The sequence below is a fragment of the Desmodus rotundus genome, chromosome 2 (genome assembly GCF_022682495.2).
Source record: "Desmodus rotundus isolate HL8 chromosome 2, HLdesRot8A.1, whole genome shotgun sequence".
In the NCBI taxonomy this organism is placed as follows: domain Eukaryota; kingdom Metazoa; phylum Chordata; class Mammalia; order Chiroptera; family Phyllostomidae; genus Desmodus; species Desmodus rotundus.
Genome location: NC_071388.1, coordinates 67,188,582 through 67,203,537, shown reverse-complemented (window position 1 = coordinate 67,203,537; position 14,956 = coordinate 67,188,582).

Sequence of the window (14,956 nt, the reverse complement as noted above, 5' to 3'; positions counted from 1 at the left end):
GAAGGGTTTTGCTTACTGAAACCAGTCTGTACAGAATGAAAGAGGTGCCTACTTCCTCAAATGTGCAGACACCAATGTAAGGCCACAAGGATACTGAATAAGTAAGGAAACATGACAGCACCAAAAGAAGTCAATAAAACTTTAATGAGTGATCTTATAAAAATGGAGATTAATAAACGAACAATCCAGAAAAAATACTCTTAAAGAAACTCAGTGAACTATAGGAAAACACAGACAACTAAAAATTATGAAAACAATGCATGACCAAAGTGAGAAGCTCAAAAAATAGAATCCATAAAAAAAAAAAAAATCCTGAGTTGAAGAAAACAAGACTGAGATAAAGATTTCAATGAATAGTTTCAACAGCAGACTCAATCAAGCAGAAGCAAGAGTTAGTGAACTATAACATATCATTTGAAATCATACATACAGAGGAGCAAAAAGAATAAAAGAGTAAAGAAGTATAAAGAAAGCCTATGTAAATTATGTGATACTATTAAAAGAAACAATCTATGCATCATTAGAGTCCTAAAGAAAAAAGAGAAAAAAAGGGACAGAAAGCTAATTTAAAGAAATAATGACTGAGTACCTCCCAAATCTGGAGTAAGATTAGTACATCCAAAATCACAAAGCTAATAGATCACCCCAAAATTTCAGCCAAAATCAATCTTTTTCAAGATACATTATAATAAACCTGTTTGAAATAAAAGTCAGAGAATTTCTAAAGCAGCAAGAGAAAAAAAAAATAGCACACATAAAAGGGGACCCTTACAAGGCAATTTGGTAGATTTCTCAGCAGAAAGTTTGCAGACCAGGATAGAGTAGGACAATGTATTGAAAGTGTTGAATGAGAAAAACTGCCAGTCATGAATTCTATACCCAGCAATTTCCTTTCAGGAATGAGATAGAGATAAACTTTTCCAAACAAATAAATGCTGACATTTAAACACCACAAATGTGCCTTATAAGAAATGCTAAAAGGAGTTCTTTAAGAAGAAGTAAAATGACAAAAATTAGTAACATGGAACTCTGTAAATATATTAAACATACTGGTAAAAGTAAGTATATAATCTGATTCAGAACTCTAATATTGCAATATGGTAGTATGTTAATCACTTAACTCTAAGATAAAGGTTTAAAGGACACAAATAATGGTAGCCAAAATAATTTAATAGAACACAATATAAAAGAAGTAAATTGTGACGTTAAAAAGATAAAACATGGGGCAGGGAGTATAAGGTAGAGTTTTCTATGAGATGGAAGTTAACTCATTATTAGTTTAAAATAGACATATCTATAAGATATTTGTATATGAGCTTCAAGGCAACAACAAAGGAAAATCTTCCAGTAGATACACAAAAGATAATTAAAAGGGAATCAAAGTATACCATTATGAAAAATAATCCACTCACAAAGAAAGATAGCAAAAAGACAAAGAAAATAACAAAGGAAGAAAAACCATTATAAATCAGTAGGATGACATTAGTAGGCCCTTACCTATCAATAATTACCTTGAATGTAAATGAATTAAATTATTCAATCAAAAGGCACAGAATAGCTGAATAGATAAAGCAAAACCCCACTCTATGCAGCCTATAAGAGTCTAACTTCAGCTTTAAGGACTCACACAGACTTAAAGGTAAAGGATGGGAAAAAATATCTCATGCATGTAAAAAACTTAAGAGAGCAGAAGTAGCTATGCTTATCAGACAAAATAGACTTTAAGTACAAAATAGTAACAAGAAACAAAGAAATTCAATATATATAATGATAAATATAGGTCAGTCAAACAAGACGTTATAACAATCATAAATACATATGTACCCCTAACATGGGAGAACTTAAATATATGAAGCAAATACTAAAAGATCTGAAGAAATGGACAACAATATAATAATAGTATGAGATATCAATACCCCACTTTCAACAATGGATAGCTCATCTAGACAGAAAACCAATAAGGAAACATTGGACATCAATGATCCTATACCTAAGATCAAATAGACCTATAGGCATATACAGAACATTCTACCCAACCACAGCCAAATATACATTCCTCTAAAGTACACACAGAATTTTTTTTTGGACAAATCGCATGTTAAATTACCAAAGCAGCCTTAGAAAATGCAATAAGATATAAATCATACCAACCATTTTTTCTGACCACAATATTATGAAACTAGAAGTCAATAATAGGAAGAATCTTGGAAAATTAACAATTGCGTGGAAATTAAACAACACACACCTGAACAACCATGTATCAAAGAAGAAATGGTTTTATATATTTTTGTTTTATTGTTGTCCAAGTACAGTTGTCTGCATTTACTCCCCATCATACCCCCAACCCCGCCATCCCCACCTCCTTCTCCCCTCCTTGGTTTCGTCCATGTTTATATGTTTACAATATTTATGTCTTCTTGATGGGTTCTTCCCCTGAGCAATATGAAGTGACCTTCTGGGTCTCTTTTTATGGCTTTTGATTTGAAATCTATTTTGTCAGCTATAAGTATTGCTACCCCAGCTTTTTTTTTTTTCCTGTCCAATTGCTTGGGATATTTGTTTCCAGCCCTTTATTTTCAGTCTGTGCAGGTCTTTTGTTCTGAAGTGGGTCTTTTGTAGTCAGCCTATGTATGGGTCATGTTTTCGTATCCCTTCAGCTACTCTGTATCTTTTGATTGAAGCCTTAAACCATTTACATTTAAGGTTATTATTGATAGGTACTTATTTAGTGTTATTTTTCTCCCTTTGTACCTGTGTTCTTCTCTCTCTCACTGTTTTTCTTCCTCTTGTTAAAGCAGCCCTTTTATCATATCTTGCATTGCTGATTTGGTGAAGGTGTATTCTTTGATGCTTCTTTTGTTTGGGAAACTCCTTATTTCACCTTCCATTTTAATTGAGAGCCTTGCTGGATGGAGTAGTCTTGGTTGAAGACCTTTGCTTTTCATTATGTAGAATATTCCTTGCCATTCTTTTCTGGCTTGTAATGTTTCTGTTGAAAAGTCAGCTGCTATCCTTATCAGGGCTCCCTTGTATGTTACTTCCTGTTTCTCCCTTGCTGCCTTTAAGATTCTTTCTTTGTCTTGGAATTTTGTCATTTTTATTATGATGTGTCTTGCAGTAGGCCTCTTTACATTCCCCTTGATTGCGACCCTCTGTGCTTCCTGACCTTCTGTGGCTTTTTCTTCCATCAAATTAGGAGAGTTTTCCATCATTACTCTTTCAAACAGGTTTTCTATTCCTTCCTCTTCTTCCTCTCCTTCTGGTATCCCTATTATATAGATATTATTACATTTTATGTTGTCCTGCAGTTCCCTTAACCTCTCTTCATTCTTTTTGAATCCCTTCTTCCTTTTCTTGTTCTTTCTGGGAGGGTTTTTTTTTTTTTTTTTCCTACCTTGTCCTCCAGCTCACTGATTTGGTCCTCTAGCCTGCTTTTGATACCTTCTACTGTGTTCTTCAATTCAGAAATTGTATTCTTCATTTCCTCTTGGCCCTTGTTGATTGTTTCTTGTCCTTTTTTATGCTGATATTGTTTGCAGTAAGTTTCTTGTAGTTTCCCTGTAGTTTTTGGTAATTCACACTGAGCTCATTGAGCTTCCTTTTAGCCATTGTTTTGAACTCAATATTTGATAGTTGACTTGCCTCTATTTCATTTAGCACTCTTCCTGAGGATTCCTCCTTTTCTTTTGATTGGGTATTATTTCTTAGTCTTCCCATTATTTTTGATACTCTCCTTGTTTTCTTCTGCTTCTTAAATTGATCTGTTTTGGCTTCCAAACCTTGTGCGTGTACTTCTACGGTAGGAGGCCTATGAGATTCAGTGGTGCAGTCTCCTTGATAACCTGAACTAGATGCTTCTGGATGTCCTTTATGCTGTTTATGTTGGTTCCCTGGATATAATTGGATTTTAATTGTTGTTGGTCATTCTTTGGTGGGTCCTTCCCTCCATCTGGCTGACTGAGGGTCACTCCATCCACCACATCTTGTATGCTGTTGTGCAAGTGCTGCCAGAACAAAACCACAAAGCCCAGAAAACAAACCCATGCCCACAAAAATAACCCCCCCACAGTCCCACTACCAACAGCAAATGAATCAGTATTAACAAAGGTGTAAAGAGATTAAGATTATTATAAGAAAGGAGAATGGATATGAGATGACCTGCTGAAAGAGAAATGATTTTGAGAGGGTAGTGGGAGGAGTGCTAATGAAAGTTGGGAGGTGGAGCAATGGAAAGAGAGAACATAAAATTTACCTCATGAATAAAAAAAGGGAATGAAGAGTGTGGAATGGAGTGTGAAAAGTGAGCATATAGTGTATGTTTAAACAGAAATTAAAATAATATAAAATAAAATAAAGTAAGAGAGAAAGAAAAAGGAAGGAAAATAATAAATAATTATTAAAATATAGGAGGCAAATTGGAGAGGAATATCCACCACAGTACTATCAACAACAAACAAGCTAAAATTAATTTAGGTGGTATGGGAATAAGAGGGGAAAAAGAAAGTAAGAAAAGCTTAAGAGATGTCTGTAGGACCTGGCTGGTATAACTCAGTGGTTTGAGCATGGGCTGCAAACCAAAGGGTCGCTAGTTCCATTCCCAGTCAGGGCACATGGCTGGGTTGCAGGCCAGGTCCCCAGTGGGGGCCACATGAGAGGCAAACACACATTGATGTTTCTCTCCCTCTCTTTCTCCCTCCCTTCCCCTCTCTAAAAATAAATAAATAAAATCTTTAAAGAGAGAGAGAAATGTCTACAGGAAAGAGAAGTGATTTTGAAATGATAGAGGGAGAGGGAATATTAAGAGTGAGGAACAGAAGAGTTCTGGCCAAGATGGAGGTGTAGATAGAAACCCTTTCTTCCTCGCACAACCAAAAGGAGGGTGACAACAAATCTAAAATCAATAAACGACAAAAAGGTCCAGAAAATCAAACCACATGGAACTCTGACAACCAAGGAATTGAAGAAAAAATCAACCAGAACAACCAGACTGATAAGGCAGACATACAGGCAGACTCAGAAAAACCCCAGCGAGGCAGCTGAGGGGCAGGGCTGACTGCCAAGCTTGGCAGAGCTGCATGGGCGGGACTGACTAAAGGGGAAAACTGAGACTCAAAACAGACTGTGGGCTAAGGCTGGGGTTGCCGCAGTGGGAGGAACTTCCAGTCTGACACAAGAGTCTGTTGGAAAGTGTGCTAGAGACCAGCAGGCAAGCTGCACTGCTCCCTCTCTGGCCCCTCCCCCACAGGCAGTGCAGCAAAGAGAGTTGACCTACCTGGGTGAATACCTAAGGTCCTGCCCCCTTACAACCTATCAGGTGCACCAAGACAAAGAAATATGGCCAAAATGAAAGAACACAGCAAAACCTCAGAACTAAACAATGAGGAGATTGCCAACCTATCTGATGGAGAATTTAAAGCCCTGGTAATCAAAATGCTCACAGAACTGATTGAGCTTGGTCGGAAAATGAAAGAACAAAAGTAATATACCCAAAATTAAATAAAACAAAATATTCAGGGAACCAACAGTGACAAGAAGGAAACCAGGATTCAAAGCAACAATTTGGAACAAAAGGAAGAAATAAACATCCAACTGGATCAGAATGAAGAAACAAGAATCCAAAAAAATGAAGAGAGGCTGAGGATTCTCTGGGACAACCTGAAACCTGAGGATTCTCTGGGACAACCTCAGAATGATATCCAAATTATAAGGGTGCCAGAAGGAGAACAATAGCAAGAAATAGAAAACTTATTTGAACAAATAATGAAGGAAAACTTCCCCAATCTGGTGAAGGAAATAGACTTCCAGGGAGTCCAGGAAGCCCAGAGAATCCCAAAGAAGTTGGACTGAAAGAGGAAGACACCAAGGCATATCATCATTAAGTTACCCAAGATTAAAGACAAAGAGAAAATCCTAAAAGCAGCAAGAGAAAAGGAGACAGTTACCTACAAAAGAGTTCCCATAAGGCTATCAGCTGACTTCTCAAAAGAAACCTTGCAGGCAAGAAGGGGCTGGAAAGAAGTATTTGAAGTCATAAAAGGCAAGGAACTACATCCAAGATTACTCTATCCAGCAAAGCTCTCATTTAGAATGGAAGGGCAGATAAAGTGCTTCCCAGATAAGGTCAAGTTAAAGGAGTTCATCATCTCCAAGCCCTTATTATATGAAACGTTAAAGGGACTTATCTAAGAAAAAGAAGATCAAAAATATGAACAATAAAATGACAACAAAATCAGAACTATTAACAAATGAACTTAAAAGAAAAGAAAAACAATGAAAACAAAAACTAAGCAAACAACCAGAACAGGAACAGAATCAGAGAAATGGACATCACACAGAGGGAATTCAGTGGGGAGGGGGAAGGGAAGAATAGGGGGGGAAAGGTACAGGGAAGAAGAAGCATAATTAGTAGACATAAAATAGATGGGGAAAGATCAAAAATGATATAGGAAACAGAGGACTCAAAGAACTTATATGTACAACCCATAGACATGAACTAAGGGAGGGGATGCTGGAGGGCTGGGGGGCACAGTGGAGTGGGAATAAAGGGGGGAAAATTGGGAAAACTGTAATAGCATAATCAATAAAAGATACTTAAAAAGAAGAGTGAGGAATAGAGTTCAGGCTCAGACAGGGAAAAATTAAAATTTGGAATATAAGGAAAAAGAAAAAAATGGATAATAAAGAAAAATAACAGGGCAGGATGAAAGAGAAATAGAAGACAAAAAACAGGCTAAGAGGGCAAAATTAAAAATTTGAGACAAAAAAAAAGAGTAGGAGAAGTTAGCAGTAAAATTTGATATTTGAAATATAAAATTAGTGAAGCTCTAGAGATAAAATTGAAAACAAAAAATGCAACAATAACTACCCTACCCACAACCAACTAGCAAAGATTGCTAAAGGTAGAGAGAGAATGAGGGTATTTTAAGTATGTGGAGGGTGGAGGATGTGAGATGACCATTGACAAAAAAATTGGTTTTGTGCGTCTGGACAGGGGAGAAATAGTAAGAGCACAGAATGGAAACAAGTTGTAGCAAGAGAGAAAACAAAATTAGAAATGAAATTAATGTGAGGAAAGAGGAAGGTAAAATGGAGTAAGAGAAGGGAGGGGCAAAATATGTGAATTGAAATACACTATAGTATAAAATCTAGTGACTTCACATGTACAAACTTGCTGGACAAGAACTGAATGTTAAAAAGCCATGCAGGAAAGAAAATATCACAAATCATGAAGAAGACCACAGTAGATTTCATCTAGATAGCCTCTTGTATTTACCACTGTTTTTTTTTTTTTCTTGACCCGCATCTGGTGATGTCAGATATTGATCTCATCTGACCTTAGGTAGCCTGTTGGAGACTTTCAGGAATCTACGGTCTCTGGCTATCTCCTTCAGTTTTTAATCTAGTCACTCTGCACTCAATAGTCACGTTTAAGCACTGTAGGGTGGGGTTGAATACCTCCAGGGTAGGGGCTATTGTTTCCCCTCAGGCTCCTGCTGCTTGGAGCGGAATTGTCTGCCTGAGCAGCATGGTTGCTGCCACATGGGGGATGACTCAGCACTGGGATCCCAGAGTCTACTCTCTCAGCTCTCCCCCTAAAGCCTCCTTCCTTAGTCTCTCCTCAGGCATCACCAGCCCACTCTGCTCCTGCCTTTGCCAGAGCTCAATGTAAGTGGCTGCAAATAAAAATTTGTGTGTTGGCTCTTTAAATGGCTCTTGCACCTCCAGCCATCTGTCTCTGCAAACCTGCCACTTTTCACTGCTGGTTATTGCCTATGTACTTTTGGGGCTCTGGGGTGCTCTAGACTGGGGATACCAGCTTAGGGTTTAGACCCCACCCTTCTTAGTGGGATCCAACCAGCCTTTTAATTATCCCTCCAGTGCCGCTGCCTGTGGATGTGCAGCCAGCCCTATCGAGTCTCTACTGCACACACCAGATAGGTTGTGCCAAAGCTGATTCTTCTGTTTGTCTGAGATTATAAGGCTTCTCTCTCACTATTGTTCAGTTGTTTGTTCCAGGTGGTTTCTCCACAATTGAGTTGTAATTCTGGATTGGGCCTGGGAGGAGGTTAAGTGTGACTTCCATTCACTCTTCTGCTATCTTCCTCCAAAAAGGGAAATGTTTTTAAAATCTCAAAATGAATGAAAATGAAAACACAGTACACCAAAACTTATGAGATGCAACAAAAGCAGTTCTAAGAGAGATGTATTTAGGAGTGGATACCTACATTAAGAAAAAAGAAAGACCTCAAATAAACAATGTAACTTTATAACTAAAAAAACTAGAAAAATAAACAAATTATGCCCAAAGAACAAGGAAACAACGAAGATGAGAGCAAATGAAATAAAATAGAGTCCAGAAAAAAAAAAAAGAAAAGATCAATGAAGCTAAGAGCTAGTTGGTTTTTTTTTAACAAACTTTTGTCTAGACTAAGAATAAAAAAGAGAAGACTGATATATAAAATCAGGAATAAAAAGGGAAACATTGCAACTGATACTACAGAAATGCAAAGGCATCACGAAATTACTATACACAATTATACACTAAAAATGAGATAACCTAGAAGAAACAGATGAATTCCTAGAAATATGCAATCCACCCATATTGAATAATGAAGAAATGGAAAATTAGAACAGACCATTAAAAATAAGGAAATTGAGTTTGTAATTAAAAATCTCCCAACAAAGAAAAGCCCAGGATCAAATGGTATCACTGGTAAACTTTACCAAACATTTAACGAAGAATTAACACCAATCCTTTCCAAAATACTCTGATAATCATTTTATAATACATACATATGTGTGTATCAAATTGTTACATTGTACACCTTAAGCTTACGTATGTTGTATGTCAATAATGTCTCAATAAAGCTGCAGTGAACATCATGTTGTATCCTAGACACAAATACATGATGAATATTTTCTTTGAAAGAAAGATTATTTTATAGCAGTTATTTACCTTACACTATGTTTTTTAAAATTCTAAGAAAAAATTTCTTAAATAGGTCTCTTATAAGTTGTTGGCTTAGAACTTATTAATACTTTAGTGGCCATAAAAATTAACCTTGTTGTTAACCAACTATGGGAATATAATGAACCAAGGGCCCTACCTGCTAAGTTCTAAAACACATCACCGCATTTGCACTACAGCAAATGTTTTCCATAGGCTGCTCTGAGGCAGTGAACAAGTGATAGAAATAGCAAGGCCGCCTTATGCCTGACAGGCTCCTCTAACAGTCGGCTTTGTCTGGGTGACGCTCCGACAGCCTTGGGGAACTCTTCTAGACAACATGGCAATCTGGAACATTTCTACCCGATCTTCCTTCCCTCCCTCCTTCACCCAGAATCAGATATGCAACCTTACGAATTTAACGGATATTCTGAATCTAGTTATGTATCTAGGTAAATTAGTAACTCTTCTCAGCATTTGAATGAAGGAGTTATTGTGGTACCATAATTATTTTGAACAAATTTAATTGTGAGTTCCAGTGTTATGGCAAGAAAAAGTTTAGGGCTGATGACCAAGGAAGGCATGTAAAATAAAAATTTAGTGTAGCTAATTCACCTAAACCAGGCAAGAATTTTTATTTCGAGCTAGTCTTAAGAATATAAATTTGTATTTGATAAGATTTACTATAGGGAGTTTTTCTTATTGACTATCCATCAACTGTCAAAATTCCCCAATGGCAAGCTTATGTCTAAAATTCCACAATTAATGCTTTCTCATTTTACAAAGCATTTATGCCTAATATAATGTACATGTATGATATTTTGAATGAGGCCATGTTTTAAAGAAATTATGTACAATATCAACATATTAACATATTACTTAAACTATATACTTAATAGATTACATATTATGCAATTAATATAAATACATATTCATATATATTATATATACACACACACACATTAATGTCAAATGGAAGATAGTTTCATTTTTGAAGTAAATCTTAATAAGAAAAAAAGTAGATACAGCAAATGATGAGACTTGACACCTGAATAGTTGATGTTATCATTGAGAACAGGTAACACTGACAGTAGTGACTCTGAGGAAAGTATGCAGAAAAGCAAGGCTAAGGACATTGCAAACTTACTTTAAATTTTTGTACAAAGTTGGAGTTACTAGTAATTTATTACTACTACACCCATAGCATCAAATAGCTGAACTGTTGACCAAATGTAGCTTAAGCAAATTATTTATTTCACATATAACGGGAAGTCCAGAGACAGCAGTCCAGTGTTGGTGCAATGGCCACCAGGAAATCGGTAGATCCTCCCACACTTTAGTCGTCATTTGCTTTCCTGCTCATGGTTTTGTCTTGTAATCATAGCACGGCTGTTGCATCTCTAGCACCATGTCCACATTGCAGGCCAGACGAAGAAAGGGCCACGGGCATGCCACCATAGTCTATCCACTTTTATCAGAGAAACAAAAATGACCTGACAGAATTCCACTTATATCTCATTAATCATTATGATGTCACATGGTCAATTACAGCTGGAACGTAACCAAGGTAAAGTATTGCATGTCCATCCTAACCACATATACAATATTACAATTCTGCCAACTACTTTGGCCTACCCAGGCATTCATTTAATAGGAACTTTAAAATAAGTTTTCTTGTTATAATGGAATAAGCAAAACAGCAATTGCTACCATCTGGCTCTTCCTAATCTACATTTTACATTTTATTCTATTTTATTTGTATCTCTGTCCAGTCATTCTTAGAACTATTTGCTGAGCCTATGAAAAGTATGAAGAACCACTTAGTTAATCCAAGATTATATAATGGCCTTGAAAGAGCTTATAGTTTTATAGGGTAAATATGAAGCAAGTATAAAAAAAGAGGATCTTATACTTTGTAATTGCATTGCTATACTTATACACAATATATTTCTCAAAGTTGTCTTATCAGTTGTATGCAATGGGTAACCTCCCTACCTCTTATGCAAATAAGCTGCCTTCATTGTCTTGAGCCACTTTAATAATATCACTCCTCCACATAGCTGAGATTACTTGAGAGTTTCCCAGTATTTTTCATTTTTCTGGGTTTCAGAGAGCCTTTCTTATACAGATCCAGAGGTCTCCTCCATATCACTAAGAACTGTGCAAGGGTTTCTATTATATGTTCTATTACAGCTGATGCTTCTACACATTTGGGATACCAGAAATACAGATGGTCTTGGCTCTCAGACATTTCCAGCCTTGTTTCCTCTACAACTAACTATTTATCAAAACATGTGACTTCCTGGTTGGCCCTTATCCTTGGTACTAGATCAGCCATTGTAGCAATTGTTCTTTGAGTTCTGATTTTCCTCACCTGCCTTCTAGGCCAGGAGTAACCACAACCCCTTAAAATTCACCTCAGAGAGACCGTAGCTGAGCACAGGCAACTTCAGTTCTAAAATGAAAGATTTCAACAGAGATGACAGTGATAGTTTCATGAAATGTGAAGCTCAAAATAACTATACAGAGAAATGTGAAATAACAAGTGCTGATATTTACTTGGAATATTAAATGGTATAATTGTCATTATCTTATCAAATTATGGGAGGTAATTCAGTATTTCTCATACTTCAGTCACCTGGAAATATTATTTAAAATACTGACTCCATGTCCCACCCCTGACTTAATGAATCCAACTTTCAAGGAGGAAACTGGAAATTTCAAATAAATTTTATGATCAGAATTTTGAAAAATACAGTGGTATTTGAATGCTTCTTGGCAGCACAGAAAAGACAAAAAAACCTCAAACTTTTACTCTTAAAAATAGAACAGTGATGATTACCTTATGATGCACAGGGAAAATACAGGTAATGTAAACAGAGTAGCTACTGGATATAGTTTTCTCCTTGGAGATAAGTCTTAAGATGACATTTTTTTTCTTTTTTTTCATATCATATCAAGTGAAAGATTGATTGGAAGCACAATAAGAGAAGGGAAAGAATTCTTCATAAGGAGTTTTTCAGGAAGGAAAAGAAAATCAAAGAGAAAGAATCTGAATGTCCTTACGCTTGAGTGAGCACACCCTGCTGATCAATCAGCTTGTCCCACAGAAGACTAAAACTTTCCACCACAGGATGCCACCCTGCAGGGGCAGACACGGGTCCAAACACAATGGGTGGGGTTTCTATGAAAGGACCAGAGGTGGGATACGTAGGGAGTCAAACCTGGAGGAGGAAAATCTGCTCCTTTAATCCTTTTCAAAATACTTTTCAGTTGAAAGAAAACCAAAATCACAATATTCTGATCCTCCTCTCTCTCTTTCTCTCAAAATTAATAATATTTATTATGGCCAATGTGAGAACATCAGTCAGCCCCATAAATTACTTAAATGAAACTATTCCACTTGATTTGACGCTAATGCCCAAATGGTTTTAAGAAGTAATAATAGCTATTGGGGAGATTTTAAATGCAGAGTTAGAAAGTCTCTGCTGGTACCCTGCTTTCTATTAAACAGAGTTATAGAAGCCTGCTGTCCCCATTATAACTGTAACTCACCATGAGGCACAGAGCCAGTAATATCAGCTCTGTTCCTTGTGGAAATCTGTAGAAAGAAAAAAATCAAATATTTTTATATGACTTTGGTTGATAGATACATACAGATCTTTCTGGACTCCCAGATATAGATGATAGATAGATAAAAGGAAGATGATAAATAGACAGATAGACAGACAGACAGATAATATGTTTTAGTTGTTAGTTTGACATTTGACAGCCTCTAGTAAAGTATGCCTCTTGCTTGTCAAGTCTCCAAATCTACTCTCAGCATCTCACAAAGAACAATAATTGTTTATTGATTTACATGTTAACAATGTATCGATGAAGTCTAGAAATAAAACCCAAGGGCAATAACTACTCAGGACAGTGATTTTAAGGTACTTTTCCATTATCCTTAATATGAAGTTTATATATACTTTTAAACTATCTTATGAAGTTTTTATAAATCAGTGTTTAAGAAAATGATAAAAACACAGGTCATTAGAAAGAAGTTCCTGAACCCCTACATGCTTATTTTAAAACAGAATAAATACATGTTTAAGAATTCTTAAGAAAACACATATGAAACTAAAATGAAAATGCAAAGTATACTTATTACTTGTTATGGTAAAAAAAGTAAATAGTAACACCTGGAACCATTTTTTTTTTTATCTGCAGTAGGTACTTAATAAATGCTTCGTGTGTATGAGTAAAGAAGATAATAACTAGTCAGTTTTCTGCCCTGGCTGGTGTTGATCAGTGGATTGAGTGCTGGACTGAAAACCAAAGGGTCACTGATTCGATTCCCAGTCAGGGCATATGCCTGAGTTGCGGGCCAGGTCCCCAGTGGGGGGCACATGAGAGGCAACCACACATTGATGTTTTTCTCTCTTTCTCCCTCCCCTTCAAAAATAAATAAATGGAATATTTTTTTAAATTAAAAAGAAAATAACTAGCTCAGTTTTCCCACATCTATGCCATAGAATATAACCACAAAATATACTACAGGAAAAAAAAACAGGTAATATCATATGTGTATACTGTAAAAAGATTTAAAAAGTAAAACAAGGTGAAACAACATCAAATATCCCTCTAGATATGTTGATTGGTTTGCTATGTGTGTAGCAATATAGAGAAATTTATATTTCAGTAAATATGCTATTGCCCACCTTCTTTCTGATACCCCTAATTTTGGGAGCAGCACACCAGTCTTCCTTTGCTGAGCCTCCCTCTGGATCAGTGGGGTTTGCGCACTACCAATCAGCAACAATGAACACTTAGCCCAGGCTCCCAAACTCCATCCACAATAGTTCAGCCAAGAGGTAGCTATGGAATCCTTTTAGGGCCAATTCAAGTACTTCCCCAGAAGGTGTTTTATAAATGCCTGTAGAAAAGAGTCTCTTTTCATTTTAGACTGGGACTTCTAATTAGCCACTTTTTTCATCACATGGAGAGAAATAATTTTTGGCAGGAGAGAATAAAGGCCACCCACAGAAAAATGCAGAGGTAAACAGGAAGAAAAACAAAGAGGTAGGGGTGAAGGGGAGCCAGCAAGAGATACTTAGCAAACTGCTGGGGTTCCTGAGTTGACATCTTGAAAGACTTCCTGGTGTAAGCTAGTTTGAGTTCAGTCTCTTTCACATGTAAGTGAAGAAGTGTTGACTAAAACACACACACACCAATCTATTTCTACAAATCTGTACCCAAATCTGTATGGATAAACGTACTACCAGAAACATAAGTTTTTATATTTTCCAGACAGAAATTCTTCACAGACCATTTCTTTGAGGGTTTTTTTCCTCTATTTTCTCCCTCTTACAAGGAAGATCTCTAGGAGGGTCGTACTGTCTCACTGGACTCCAAATGATAAAATACAATTCAGACTCAAAAATACGTTGAAACGAAGAACAACGCACTAAGTGCTAGACAGTGGCTCCTTCAGCACTACGACTGCACCACAGTCACCAAACTAGAGAAATGCACATGTTAACTCCTTAGAAATAAAAATTTTTTTAAAAAAAAGAAAAGAAGAGAAGAGAAAGGAAAATGAGGACATTGAGATAGATAATTGTTGGCCAAAGAGACATATCACTGAAGATGCCACTGAATTTCTTTTTCTCTTTTTCTTTAATCACTTCTCCACAGATCAAGGGATAGAAAGGACCAAAGTAGTCAACCAAAAACCCAAGCAAAAGAAAATATGAGGCTACTAGGATAATTAAGTTTCTAAAGTCATAAGACATTTCCATAATTATATCAAAATTAAAGTCAAAGTCAAATGAAACACCCTTCAGATCCACGCCATAATTCCCCTCGGGTGCCTGGCAAACCTTAAGAAGCCAAAGTGACAATTACTGCTTTACCTTTCTGTGCTGAAAAATGGAAGTTGAAAGTTAAGCGGCAACAAAAAGCTAAGCACCTCTGAGACTGAGTTTTAAGTCTGCACTAGACAGAAATGACAGAAAATCATTAAGA